General features: G+C 37.2%; 1 protein-coding gene across 6 annotated transcripts in view; it reads left to right on the top strand.

Moving 5' to 3' along the window:
• The window catches only part of ZNF461 (zinc finger protein 461), a 147,491-nt gene that overhangs the window by 102,946 nt on the left and 29,698 nt on the right, over positions 1-14,847 (top strand). The gene's annotated exons all lie outside the window — the stretch shown is intronic.

Here is a 14,847-nt window from a genome sequence, read left to right as displayed (position 1 = left end):
GTATCATGATTGGTGCACAAGGTGTGTGTGTGGTCATGGGGAAGACAGTGTAGCTCAGAGAAGACACATGGTGACTCTGTGGCATCTTACTACACTGATGGATAGTGACTGCAGTGGGGCCTAGGGGGTGACTTGATAATAAGGGCGAATGTAATAACCACATTGTTTTTCTTGTGAAACCTTCGTAAGAGTGTATATCAATGATACCTTAATAAAAAAAAAGTCAGTCATAGAAAGATAATAGCAGGAGGAAGATCTCTTATATACTTGAAAAGAGTCTGCTCGTTTAGCATGATTGTCAATGTGATTCTGAATCATTCAACATTTTATATCCTCTAACTCAAGATAGTTAATGGCTCCTCCTCCAGGCCTAGGAGAATATTTAGTGAGGGCTGACAGATCATCCAGATTTAACAGGAGTAGGTAACTGTCAACTCCCATCAGTAGAAATGATATTAGAGATTTTTTTCCCAACCTAAGCATAGTAGTGTCAAAGAATAATTAAGGATGGTATATATCTACAAAATGGACTATACTGTAGCCAGTTAAAAAAATTAATAAATAGTTTGGCATTAGAAAGAGTAGTACTTAGGATATATTTTAAAATAATGGTCTTACTCCAAAACCCAAACAAGTTACAGAATGATAATTTACCATGAAATATGAAACCATTAAAACAATGACAACTAAAAAAAAATGGTATGTACCATAATGATGAACCTGAGAATTGATGAAATTCTTTAATTTGATGCAAACTTTATTAAGCTAGAAATGTAATATTATATTGGAAAAGAAATTCCACAAATTATGTTTTCTTAGTCTGTAATGGAAAAAGAGGATGTATCAATCATAAAATTGATAATTTATAAGGTAGACATATAGCATGCAGTATGTTTATATTCACTACTTCACTTAGTTGGTAAATTGTGATTATTTTGTTCATTTCTAAGCATGTTTCTAGATGTGTTTGGGAAATTGAGGAATCACATAATAGTCAGGAACCTTTATCTAAATCAACTAGATTTCTTAAAAATATGTAGAGAATCAAAGACCTGAATATAAGTCATGAAACCATAAAACTCTTAGAAAAAAGCATAGGCAAAAATCTCTTGGACGTAAACATGAGCAACTTCTTCATGAACATATTTCCCCAGGCAAGAGAAACAAAAGCAAAAATGAACAAGTGGGACTATATCAAGCTGAAAAGCTTCTGTACAGCAAAGGACACTATCAATAGAACAAAAAGACATCCTCCAGTATGGGAGAATATATTCATAAATGACAGATCCAATAAAGTGTTGACATCCAAAATATATAAAGAGCTCACGCACCTCAACAAACAAAAAGCAAATAAGCCCATTAAAAAATGGGCAGAAGATCTGAACAGACACTTCTCCAAAGAAGATTCAGATGGCCAACAGACACATGAAAAGATGCTCCACATCGCTAATCATCAGAGAAATGCAAATTAAAACCACAATGAGGTATCACCTCACACCAGTAAGGATGGCTACCATCCAAAAAACAAATAACAATAAATGTTGGCGAGGATGTGGAGAAAGGGGAACCCTCCTACACTGCTGGTGGGAATGTAAATTAGTTCAACCTTTGTGGAAAGCAGTATGGAGGTTCCTCAAAAAACTCAAAATAGAAATACCATTGGACCCAGGAAATCCACTCCTAGGAATTTACTCTAAGAATGCAGCAGCCCAGTTTGAAAAAGACCTATGCACCCCTATGTTTATCGCAGCCCTATTTACAATGGAAATGGAAGCAACCTAAGTGTCCATCAGTAGATGAATGGATAAAGATGTGGTACATATACACAATGGAATAGTATTAAGCCATAAGAAGAAAACAAATCCTACCATTTGCAACAACATGGATGGAGCTAGAGGGTATTATGCTCAGTGAAATAAGCCAGACGGAAAAAGACAGGTATCAAATGATTTCACTCATATGTGGAGTATAAGAACAAAGAAAAAAACTGAAGGAGCAAAACAGCAGCAGAGTCACAGAACCCAAGAACAGACTAATAGTTACCAAAGGGAAAGGGACTAGGGAGGGTGGGTTGGGAGGGAGGGATAAGAGGGAAAACAGGGCATTACGATTAGCACACATAATGTGGCAGGGGTGCCATGGGGAGGGCTGTACAACACAGAGAAGACAAGTAGTGATTCTATATCATCTTACTACGCTGATGGACAGTGACTGTAATGGGGTATGTGGTGGGGACTTGATGATGGGGAGAGTCTAGTAACCATAATGTTACTCATGTAATTGTAGATTGATGATACCAAAACTAAAAAAAAAAAAAAATACATAAAAAATCTGTTTCTGTAACACTAGTTTCCTTAACACCTCTTATACAAACTTGTAGCCACAGCCTATTTGCTTGTTATACAGACCCTTTCTTGGAGTTCATACCTTTACCTACTCTCTTTATGTGATGAGAACATTTCTTGAATTTCACCAGTAATACTTGGGTTTATGCCTTAGGGATGAGTAACATTCAGGAATGTGGCCCTAGACCTCTCAGGAGGAGTGGTAATATCTGGGTTCTGCTCAGAGGGAGTTGTACTGGGATGTGATGAAGGAGAACAGCAAGTTGATCTCACTGGGTAAACTGTCTGCCTTAATCATTTATTCTCTTAGAATACCAACACTATCTTTAAAGAAACGAGGTGAATTTTTCACCTTATTTTCAAAGGAATGGGTTAAGCTTTGTTGTGTTTCAGGTGACTTCTCCATTAAACAATTTCACTGTTCTTCATGATATTCATACCTTTTTCAGGCCCTTTATATAATTTCTATCTTCCTTGATAGCCAGGGATTTAGATGTGACTTGTAGGAGGCATATCCATTGTCAAAGAAACCAGGTGTTACATTGAGTTTGAGCTCAGAATTGGTAATGATGCTCTGTGTTATTTCCTGACTCACCTCTAGAGAGAACAGCTAGCCAAAAAAAATCCTGATTTGTACCAATTATCAAAATAAAACAATATCCATGGTGAGGGACTGAATCAAAATTTATTTAAAAACTAAGTGAATATATTCATTTCTTGTAACAATTTCTTGTTTTATACCTATTTTGTCATTGAAAGTTACAGTCCATGAACTTTACATTTAACAGCATCTCTCTAGCATTCTAGAAAGGACCTGAAATATTTCAGAAAACTCCATTTTTCCTCTTAGCAAATAGACAAAAATATAATATCATAGTCAAGCTAGTTCTCATTGTACTTAATCAATAAACTATATTATCTTAAGGTAAAGAGCCAATATGGGCTAAAATAAAATAATACCTTTGTTTACCTCTCTCATTTTCTATTCTTTGTAGTTCTTTGGTCACCCTAAGGTAACTGATCTCTCAATTTCAATCCCCATCCCCTTCTCTGAAGTCTTCACCAATAACATCATTTTGCCTACATGTCATTAGATATCTAATTCTCAAAGCATTTTATAGAACTGATTTTTATTGCTATAGACATTTGTTTATACATTATTTCATATTTATTTCTTGTAATAGTCGTGACCACCATGTTGGAGCAAGGGAAGAAGCTCGGACGGTTGTCAAGAAAACAGAGCTCAGTTGAGTGAGGGCTGATCGGCAGGGAACTTAAATATAAATATGTCTGTTAGACTTTTTTTTTTTCAGTTTTCAACTGTTTGCTGTTAACGAATAAAATTTATTAATTATTATAGAATCTTATATCCACAACTTTGCTAAATTTACTTATAAGAGCTAGTTCTGGCTTTATAGATTCTTTAATTTTTTGTAAGCAAACAATTATCTACAAATAGAGAAACTTTTTCTTTTTCTTTGCCAGTGTTTATATCCTTCACTTATTTTTATTACCTTATTGTAATTGCTAGGACTTCCAATAAGTGTTGAATAGAAGTAGTGAGAATAAATCTTGTTGCCCTTTTTTTTGATCATGGGAGGAAATTGTTCAGTATTTTATCATTATACAAAGCTGGAGGTTTTCACAGATGCTCTCCCAAATGTGGCAAGTTGTCTTTTATTTCTCGCTTGCTGAGAGTTTTTTATCATGAAGGGATATTGTGTTTTGTAAGATACTAGTTCTGAATATACTGAAGTGATACGTCTTTTCTCCTTTATTCAACTAATATGATAACTTAAATTGATTGATTTTCAATGTTAAATCAACCTTGTGTTTGTGGGTCATGTATTTCTTTATATTTATTTCCAGATTAAATTTGTGTGAAGTAATAGAAAAATATATATTGGTCTCTGTCCCTAGTTCCTGGTATAGAGCTCCTAAAGCCCTTGTAATTTCCGAAGTACTAGGAACATTTTTTTATTCTTTGACCCTGGTTCCAGATACAGAGGTCTTAAATCCCTTGGGATTTCCTAGGTGATAGGAATACCTTTTGTTCTAAGAAGGTAACTTGAGCCCCTGAATGGGAGCTGTTCATCTGAAATATTAAGTCATGATCAGAAGTTTGAAATTCTAAGCCCCACCCGACTTGGGATGAAGAGAGGGACTGGAAATTGAGTTAATGATTTATTATGCCTACATGATACAGCCTCCATAAAATTTCCAAAAGTTCAGGGTTCAGAGAGCTTCCAGGTTGGTGAACACATCCATGTACTAGGAAGGTGGTGTCCCCAACATCATGGGGACAGAAGTTCCTTGGCTTGGGACCCTTCCAGGCCTCACCCTTTGTACCTCCTCATCTAGGTGTTCATCTGTATTCTTTATGATATCCTTTATTATATAATAAACAGGAAAACATAACTGTTGCCCTGGGTTCTGTGAGCTATTCTAGCAAATGCCTCAACCCAAAGAGGGGGTCAGTAAGGGTCCCCAGTTTATAGCCAGTCTGTCAAAAGTACAGACAACAAACTGGGATTTATGGTTGGCATTTGAAATGGTGGGGAGAGGAAGGAGTCTTGAGAGACTGAGACCTTAACCTGTGGGATCTGATGTTATCTCCAAGTGGATGGCCTCAGAATTGAGTTAAATTGTAGGATATCCAGCAGGTATTAGAGAATTGCTTGGTGGATAGAAAAACCCTCATGTGTTTGGTGACCAGAAATGACTGTGGTAGTAGCGTAAGAGTAAAGAAAAAAGGAAGAGTATGTGTCTCCTACCCAGCTGCTAACATTATCCTAACTTTTGCATGAAGTGTTTGGTATGTTACTTTTTTCTTCTTGCAGGGATTGGTAGTAATGTAGTGGCCTTACGTATGAGCTGTCTCCTCCTCTTGTATTTTCTGGAAAAGGTTATATAAGATTGGTGCTATTTTTTCCTTAAATGGTAGAATCCTCTACTAAAACCAGCTGGGCCTGGAGTATGTTTTTGACAAATTCAGTTTCTTTAAGAATATTGACCTTTTCAGATATTCTATTTCATCTTGGTCTGTTTTATAGTAAGTTGTATTTTTCAAAAATTCTGTCCATTTCATCTGTATTGTCAAATTTGTTGGAATGAAGTGGTTCGTAATTCCCTTCTTAGACTTCTAATATTTATATGTTCCTTAGTGATAAGCACTCTTTCCTTCCTGATATTAGTGATTGGTCTCTGCAGTTTCTTTATTTGTGATAATTCTAGCTAGGGTTTAATCAGTTTTGTTGATTTCCAGAGAAATCACTTTTGGTTTGGCTAATTGTATGTCTGTTTTCTATTTTGCTTATTTTTCCTCTTATTTTCTTCAAGTATTAAGGGCTTATTTTGCTTTTTCCTTTCTAGCTTCTTAAAGTGGACCCTCTGCTTATGGATTTTAGACCTTTCTTCTCTTAAAATGTAACATTTAAAGCCAGAAATCTGCTACTTTAACTCTATTCCACAAATTTTCACATATTTTTATCAGTCAGTTCAAAATTTAATTTCTCTTTTGATTTCTTCTTTAACCCATGGAGTATATAGAAATGTGTTGTGTAATTCCAAACATCTGTGGGTTTTCCAGATACTTCCTTGTTACTGATTTCCAGGTTAGTCCCATTTGATCAGAGAATACATTTTATATGATTTTGGTCCTTTGAAATTTAACTTTTTATGGCCCAGTAAAGTCTACCTTGGTGAATAGGCCATGTATACTTGGAAGGAATGTGTATTCCATGTTTGTTGGGTGAATTATTACACAAATATTAATTAGTCCAAGTTGGTTGATAGTTCATATCATTTATATCTTCACCAATTTTTTGCTTTTGTTTTTTTTCAATTGCTGAAAGATGGATATTAAAATCAGGGCTGGGACTACAGTAATGCTGAAGTGAGTGAGGCACCTGTGGTACAAAATGTAAGCAGGCACTCATTATTATGGTCATCTAAGTGCAGTGTTATTTGATGCTGTGTTTATTTTTTATTTTTATTTTTATTTTTATTTTTGAGAGGGCATATCTCGTATTTATTGATCAAATGGTTGTTAACAACAATAAAATTCTGTATACGGGACTCAATGCACAATCATTAATCAACCCCAAGCCTAATTCTCAACAGTCTCCAATCTTCTGAAGCATAATGAACAAGTTCTTACGTGGTGAACAAGTTCTTACATAGTGAATAAGTTCTTACATGGTGAACAGTGCAAGGGCAGTCATATTACAGAAACTTTTGGTTTTGATCACACATCATGAACTATAAACAATCAAGTCAGATAATGATTATTCATTTGATTTTTATACTTGATTTATATGTGAATCCCACATTTCTCCCTTCTTTATTTTTAATAAAATGCTGAAGTGGTAGGTAGATGCAAGATAAAGGTAGAAAACATAATTTAGTGCTGTTAAGAGGGCAAATGTAGATGATCAGGTGTGTGCCTATAGACTAAGTATTAATCCAAGCTAGACAAGGGCAACAAAACATCCACAGATGCAGAAGATTTCTCTCAAAATGGGGGGTGAGGTTCTAAGCCTCACCTCTGTTGGTCCCCAATTTCTCACCTGATGGCCCCCCTGCGACTGTGCCTGTCTTAGGTTGTTCCTCCCTTGAGGAATCTTACCCGTCTCTGGCTAACCAGCCATCTTCTGGGGCCATACAGGGAAATGTAAAGTTGGTAAGTGAGAGAGAAGCAATATTGTTTGAAAAGGTTAGCTTTTTACTTCTTTGCAGATTTATGCCCTGTGGCTTCTATGCCCAGCATTTGTCTTGAGGTGTCTTTACCACTTGGAAGAATTATGATACTCGGTAATTTTTGATATGAGGCACGAATTCTACTAAAGGGTTGTAATTAGGAAGGAAGAAGAAAAGCTTTAGAAGTAGCAGATGGAAGAAAACATGGGAAGATTGATTATTTCTTTGACATAACTTCTTGTAGAGTAACATAAGCATGTATAGGTTTTAACAACCTACTAATTAAATTACGTACACACATTAACAGAATAGGAATACAGATACATAGCAAAAGCAGACCTACAATTACCAGCCATATCCAGTGAAATCAAGAAAACCAGTTAGGTACCCTAGGCATTTATGAAAACTTATCAATAATATGATGGATATTGTCTAACTGAATTTGAATAGTTTGAGAAAAATCAGACAAATTAAAACAACACATTCTTGGGAACTGTTCACATCCCATATGTTCTTTTAACAGTAGATAGTCTATAGTTGCACGATTTTGGAGCACTGCAACTTGCACTTCTCCTAATTCTTGGTTGAGTTACGACAATATAGATCCAGTCAAATTTGTTGTTTTACTGTATGTACAGGCCTGCTTAGATATCTCCTTCTTCATTCCAAAGGCAAGTCCAGGAACTGGTGAGATGAATGCAACTACAATTGCAACAGTGCCAGGATCTTTGTTGAAGTTTTTTGATGATCATCTTCTGGAATGAGTCTTCCAGAGGATGTTGATGTTGGAAGTTGTTCTTATCGTATCTTAATTTGTTTTCTGGGTAGCCAAATTAGGCTTTGATCCTCTGTATAAACACAAACCCTTTGCCCACACTTTGGTATGACTTTTATACCATTGTGAAGAACCTATTGGAGACCACCACACAGGAACTGCTTTTTTTTAAGAGAAAGAAATATTATCAGAAAAATGTACTTCCATAGCTGATCATCTGACACCCTTTAAAAGATCAAAATTAAGGATATGTAAAGCATGCATTAATCGTTGATTTGCAGTTAATTTTATCCTATCAGGGAGTAATCCCCCCAATTTTTTTGTTATCATTAATCTACAATTACAGAAAGAACATTATGTTTACTAGGTTCCCCCTTCACCAAATCCCCCCACATACTCCTTCACAGTCACTATCCATCTGCATAGTAAGATGCTGTAAAATCACTACTTGTCTTCTTGGTGTTGCACAGCCCTCCCCATGCCCCCCACACACTATACATGCTAATTGTAATGCCCTCTTTCTTTTTCCGCGTCCTTATCCCTCCCATCCCACCCATTGTCCCCAGTCCCTTTCCCTTTGGTAACTATGAGTCCATTCTTGGGTTCTGTGATTCTGCTACTGTTTTGTTCCTTCAGTTTTCCTTTGTTCTTATACTCCACATATGAGTGAAATCATTTAGTACTTGCCCTTCTCCACTTGGCTTATTTCACTGAGCATAATACCCTCTAGCTCCATTAGCTCCATCCATGTTGTTGCAAATGGTAGGATCTGTTTTTTCTTATGGCTGCGTAATATTCCATTGTGTATATGTACCACGTCTTCTTTATCCATTCATCTACTGGTGGACACTTAGGTTGCTTCTATTTCTTGGCTATTGTAAATACTGCTGCGATAAACATAGGGTGCATCTGTCTTTTTAAAACTGGGCTGCTGCATTCATAGGGTAAATGCCTAGAAGTGGAATTCCTGGGTCAAATGGTATTTCTAGTTTGAGCTTTTTTTTTTTAATGGGACAAATCTTAAATGTTCAGTTTAATGAATTTTACAAAGTAAACATATCTGTGTAATCACCATCCAGGACAAGAATTAGAATCTTAGCGCTGTCGTGGAGGCCCCTCTCTTGTCTCCTTGGTCACTAACTCCAAAAAGATCATCATTAATCTGACTTTTATCACCATAGATAAGTTTTGCCTGTTTTTAAAACTTTTATAAGTAGAATCACTCAACATACTCATTTATGTTTGACTTCTGTCATTCAGCATCATGTTTGTGAGGTTCATAATGTTGCCCTGTTTAACAATCATTTGATCATTCTTTTTTTTTTTGAGAGGGCATCTCTCATATTTATTGATCAAATGGTTGTTAACAACAATAAAATTCTGTATAGGGGACTCAATGCACAATCATTAACCAACCCCAAGCCTAATTCTCAACAGTTTCCATTCTTCTGAAGCATAATGAACAAGTTCTTACATGGTGAACAAGTTCTTACATAGTGAATAAGTTCTTACATGGTAAACAGTGCAAGGGCAGTCATATCACAGAAACTTTTGGTTTTGATCACACATCATGAACTATAAGCAATCAAGTCAGATATGATTATTCATTTGATTTTTATACTTGATTTATATGTGAATCCCACATTTCTCCCTTATTATTTTTTTAAATAAAATGCTGAAGTGGTAGGTAGATGCAAGATAAAGGTAGAAAACATAATTTAGTGCTGTAAGAGGGCAAATGTAGATGATCAGATCTGTGCCTATGGACTAAGTATTAATCCAAGCTAGATAAGGGCAACAAAACATCCACGGATGCAGAAGATTTCTCTCGAAATGGGGGGGTGAGGTTCTAAGCCTCACGTTTGTTGATCCCCAGTTTCTCACCTGATGGCCCCCCTGCGACTGTGCCTGTCTTAGGTTGTTCCTCCCTTGAGGAATCTTATCCGTCTTTGGCTAACCAGTCATCTTCCGGGGCCATACAGGGAAATGTAAAGTTGGTAAGTGAGAGAGAAGCAATATTGTTTGAAAAGGTTAGCTTTTTACTTCTTTGCAGATTTATGCCCTGTGGTTTCTATGCCCAGCATTTGTCTTGAGGTATCTTTACCACTTGGAAGAATTATGATACTCGGTATGATCCTTTTGATATATTTTTGAATTCGGTTTCCTAATATTTTATTGAGAATTTTTGCATCTACATTCATCAGGGATATTGGTCTGTAATTTTCTTTTTTGGTGGGGTCTTTGCCTGGTTTTGGTATTAGGGTGATGTTGGCTTCATAGAATGAGTTTGGGAGTATTCCCTCCTCTTCCATTTTTTGGAAAACTTTAAGGAGAATAGGTATTATGTCTTCTCTGTATGTCTGATAAAATTCTGAGGTAAATCGTCTGGCCTGGGGGTTTTGTTCTTGGGTAGTTTTTTGATTACCGCTTCAATTTCTTTGCTCGTAATTGGTTTGTTTAACTTTTGTGTTTCTTCCTTGGTCAGTCTTGGAAGGTTGTATTTTTCTAGGAAGTTGTCCATTTCTTCTAGGTTTTCCAGCTTCTTAGCATATAGGTTTTTATAGTAGTCTTTAATAATTCTTTGTATTTCTGTGGAGTCTGTCATTTTTCCATTCTCGTTTCTGATTCTGTTGATGTGTGTTGATTCTCTTTTTCTCTTAATAAGTTTGGGTAGTGACTTATCTATTTTGTTTATTTTCTCAAAGAACCAGCTCTTGGTTTCATTGATTCTTTTTCTATTGTTTTATTCTTCTCAATTTTGTTTATTTCTTCTCTGATCTTTATTATCTCTCTCCTTCTGCTGACTTTAGGCCTCACTTGTTCTTCTTTATCCAGTTTCGATAATTGTGATGTTAGACTATTCATTTGGGATTGTTCTTCCTTCTTTAAATATGCCTGGATTGCTATATACTTTCCTCTTAAGACTGCTTTCGCTGCGTCCCACAGAAGTTGGGGCTTTGTGTTGTTGTTGTTGTCATTTGTTTCTATATATTCCTTGATCTCTATTTTAATTTGTTCATTGATCCATTGATTATTTAGGAGCATGTTGTTAAGCCTCCATGTGTTTGTGAGCCTTTTTGTTTTCTTTGTAGAATTTATTTCTAGTTTTATACCTTTGTGGTCTGAAAAGTTGATTGGTAGAATTTCAATCTTTTGGAATTTACTGAGGCTCTTTTTGTGACCTAGTATGTGGTCTATTCTGGAGAATGTTCTGTGTGCACTTGAGAAGAATGTGTATCCTGTTGCTTTTGGATGTAGAGTTCTATAAATGTCTATTAGGTCCATCTGTTCTAGTGTGTTGTTCAGTGCCTCTGTGTCCTTACTTATTTTCTGTCCAGTGGATCTATCCTTTGGGGTGAGTGGCGTGTTGAAGTCTCCTAAAATGAATGCATTGCATTCTATTTCCTCCTTTAGTTCTGTTAGTATTTGTTTCACATATGCTGGTGCTCCTGTGTTGGGTGCGTATATATTTATAGTGGTTATATCCTCTTGTTGGACTGAGCCCTTTATCATTATGAAATGTCCTTCTTTATCTCTTTTTGCTTTCTTTGTTTTGAAGTCTTATTTTGTCTGATACTAGTACTGCAACCCCTGCTTTCTTCTCTCTGTTGTTTGCATGAAATATGTTTTACCATCCCTTGACTTTTAGTCTGTGCATGTCTTTGGGTTTGAGGTGAGTTTCTTGTAAGCAACATATAGATGAGTCTTGCTTTTTTATCCATTCTGTTACTCTGTGTCTTTTGGTTGGTGCATTCAGTTCATTTACATTTAGGGTGACTATTGAAAGATATGTACTTATTGCCATTGCAGGCTTTAGATTCGTGGTTACCAAAGGTTCAATGTTAGCTTGTGTAGTATCTTACTACCTAACTTAGCTCATTTATTGACCTGTGATATACACTGTCTGTCAATTCTTTTCTTCTCTTCCTTCTTATTCCTCCTCCTCCACTCTTGATATGTTGGTTGTTTTATTCTGTGCTCTTTCATGTTTCCTTTAACTGCTTTTTGTGGGTAGTTGATTTTGTTTTTTGCCTTTAGTTAGTATTTGGTTGGTTTGCTTTCTTTGCTGTGATTTTATTTTCTCTGGTGACATCTGTTTAGTCTTAGGAGTGCTCCTGTTTAGAATAGTCCCTCTAGAATACCCTGTAGCATTGGTCTGTGGGAGGCAAATTCCCTCAACTTTTGCTTGTCTGGGAATTGTTTAATCCCTCCTTCATATTTAAATGATAATCGTGCTGGATACAGTATTCTTGGTTCAAGGTCCTTCTGTTTCATTGCACTAAATATATCATGCCATTCTCTTCTGGCCTGTAAGGTTTCTGTTGAGAAGTCTGATGATAGCGTGATGGGTTTTCCTTTATAGGTGACCTTTTTCTTCTCTCTAGCTGCCTTTAAAACTCTGTCCTTGTCCTTGATCTTTGCCATTTTAATTATTATGTGTCTTGGTGTTGTCCTCCCTGGGTTCTTTCTGTTGGGAGTTCTGTGTATTTCTGTGGTCTGATCAATTATTTCCTCCCCCAGTTTGGGGACGTTTTCAGCAATTATTTTTTCAAAGACACTTTGAATCCCTTTCCTCTCTCTTCTTCTGGTACCCCTATAATGCGGATATTGTTCTGTTTCGATTGGTCACACAGTTTTCTTAATATTGTTTCATTCCTGGAGATCCTTTTATCTCTCTCTGCATCAGCTTCTATGCGTTCCTGTTCTCTGGTTTCTATTCCATCAATGGCCTCTTGCATCTTATCCATTCTGTTTATAAATCCTTCCAGAGTTTGTTTCACTTCTGTAATCTCCCTCCAGACGTCTGTAATCTCCCTCCGGACATCATCCCTTAGCTCTTGTATATTTCTCTGCATCTCTGTCAGCATGTTTATGATTTTTATTTTGAATTCTTTTTCATGAAGATTGTTTAGGTCTACCTCCTTCTCATGTGTTGTCTCTGTGATCTTTGTCTGCCTCAAATTCTGCCTTTTCATGGCAATAGAGGTAGTTTCCAGAGTTGGCATGAGTGAACGGCTGGGAGAACTTCCCTTCTTGTTGGTTTGTGGCCTTCCTTTCCTGGGAGAACAGTGACCTCTAGTGGCTTGTGCTGGGCAGTTGCACACAGACGGGGCTTCTGATTCTTGCCCGGCTGCTATGGAGTTTATCTCTGCTGGTGCTGTAGGCGTGGCCTGCCTCGGGCTGCTGCTCCGATATGGCAGAGCCACGTTGGAGGGGAAACGGCCGGGAGGCTGTTAATCTCCATGAGGGGCCTCTGAGCTGCCCTATTATTCAGGGGTTAAGGTACCTGGAGTTTCCCAGGATTCTGTGCTGCTTGGCTAAATGTCCCGGGATGCTTCCATCTGGCTATGGGGTCCCTGTCCCTTTAAGACTTTCAAAAAGCACTCACTTTTCTTTGTGCACGGGGCGCCGGCTGCAGGGACCCGCTCACAGGTCCTACTGTCCTGTTTCCCTAGTTTTCAGCACCCCATGCATGCACTGTGTCTGCGGTCCGGTGCAGATGTCCAGGACTGGCTATTTGGCAGTCCTGGGCTCCTTTTCCCTCCCCGCTCCAACTCGTCTCCTCCCGCCGGGAGCTGGGGTGTGGGGCACTTGGGTCCCGCCGGGCCGCAGCTTGTATCTTACCCCCTTTGCGAGGCGCTGGGTTCTCGCAGGTTTGGATGTAGTCTGGCTGTTGTCCTGTGTCTTCTGGTCTCTTTTTTAGGAAGAGTTGTCTTTGTTGTATTTTCAAAAATATATATGGTTTTGGGAGGAGATTTCCACTGCTCTACTCATGCTGCCATCTTGGCTCCTCTCCTATTTTTTGTTTTTATTTATTTGTTTTATTGTACATCATTGATGTACAATCTTATGAAGGTCTCACATGTGCAAAGTTGTGGTTACTACATTCACCCATATTATCAAGTCACCCCCCCCACATACCTGTTATAGTCACTGTCCATCAGTGTGGTAAGATGCTATAGAGTCACTACTTGTCTTCTCTGTGCTATACTGCCTTCCCTGTGCCTCACCTACATTATGTGTGCTAATCATAATACCCTTTAATCCCCTTCTCCCTCCCTTCCTGCCTGCCCTCACCTTCCCCTTTATCTTTGGTAACCACTAGTCCCTTCTTGTAGTTTGTGAGTCTGCTGCTGTTTTGTTCCTTCAGTTTTTGCTTTGTTGTTATACTCCACAAATGAGTGAAATCATTTAGTACTATGCTGTGTTTTTAGGTTCATACACATATATGATAATTCTTCTATCATGAAATGTCCCTCTTTATTATTAGTTTACCTGAAATTAATATAGCCATTCTAGCTATATATACCAAAACTACATACAATATAAACTCCACAAAACACTTAAAATTTTTGCTTTGAATTATTGTATATAGTTTAAAGAAATTTAGAAAGTAAAAAGAATTACTACATTTATCCAGAGTTACTTTTTATACTTCCTTCCTTTGTTCTTAAAGATCCCATTTTCCCACTGTAGCATTTATTTCAGGTGAAGAGCTTCATTTCAGCACTTTTTTTAGTGCAGGTCTATTGGTGACAAATTCTGTTAGTTTTGTTTTATATAAAAGTCTATTTTGCATTAATTCTTGAATATATTTTTTCTAGATATAGAATTCTGCCTTGTTAAATTTTGAACAATTTAAAAAATCTTCAGTGCACACTGACTTCTCTGATTCCATTCCAATTTAACAGGGTTTATTTTAGGCCTCTTCCTTTGCTTATTTGTACTTTTCTTCTCTGATTGTGAAAATCATGGTTCCAGATATCCCTAATATATTTACTTACAATATGTATCACTCAATTAGTCTGCCTGTATCCAGACTACCAGCCATGCAGATCACAATCCCTTCCTGACTTCCTCTGTACATGTGAACATATGGACCTAGACCCTGATTCTCTCCCCAGTTGTAGTCAGGGAAATCGAACTCCTTCACCAGCCCCGGCTTTCACTACTCTCATAGAGGACATATGGGCCCTTCTCTTTTCAGACCTTTCTTTTCAATTTTTTTTGAAAAAACTCTCATAGAAG

Source organism: Manis javanica, chromosome 17 (assembly GCF_040802235.1).
Source record: "Manis javanica isolate MJ-LG chromosome 17, MJ_LKY, whole genome shotgun sequence".
Taxonomy (NCBI): domain Eukaryota; kingdom Metazoa; phylum Chordata; class Mammalia; order Pholidota; family Manidae; genus Manis; species Manis javanica.
Note: the sequence above shows the minus strand (reverse complement) of the source record. Positions and strands in the feature narration are given on the sequence as shown.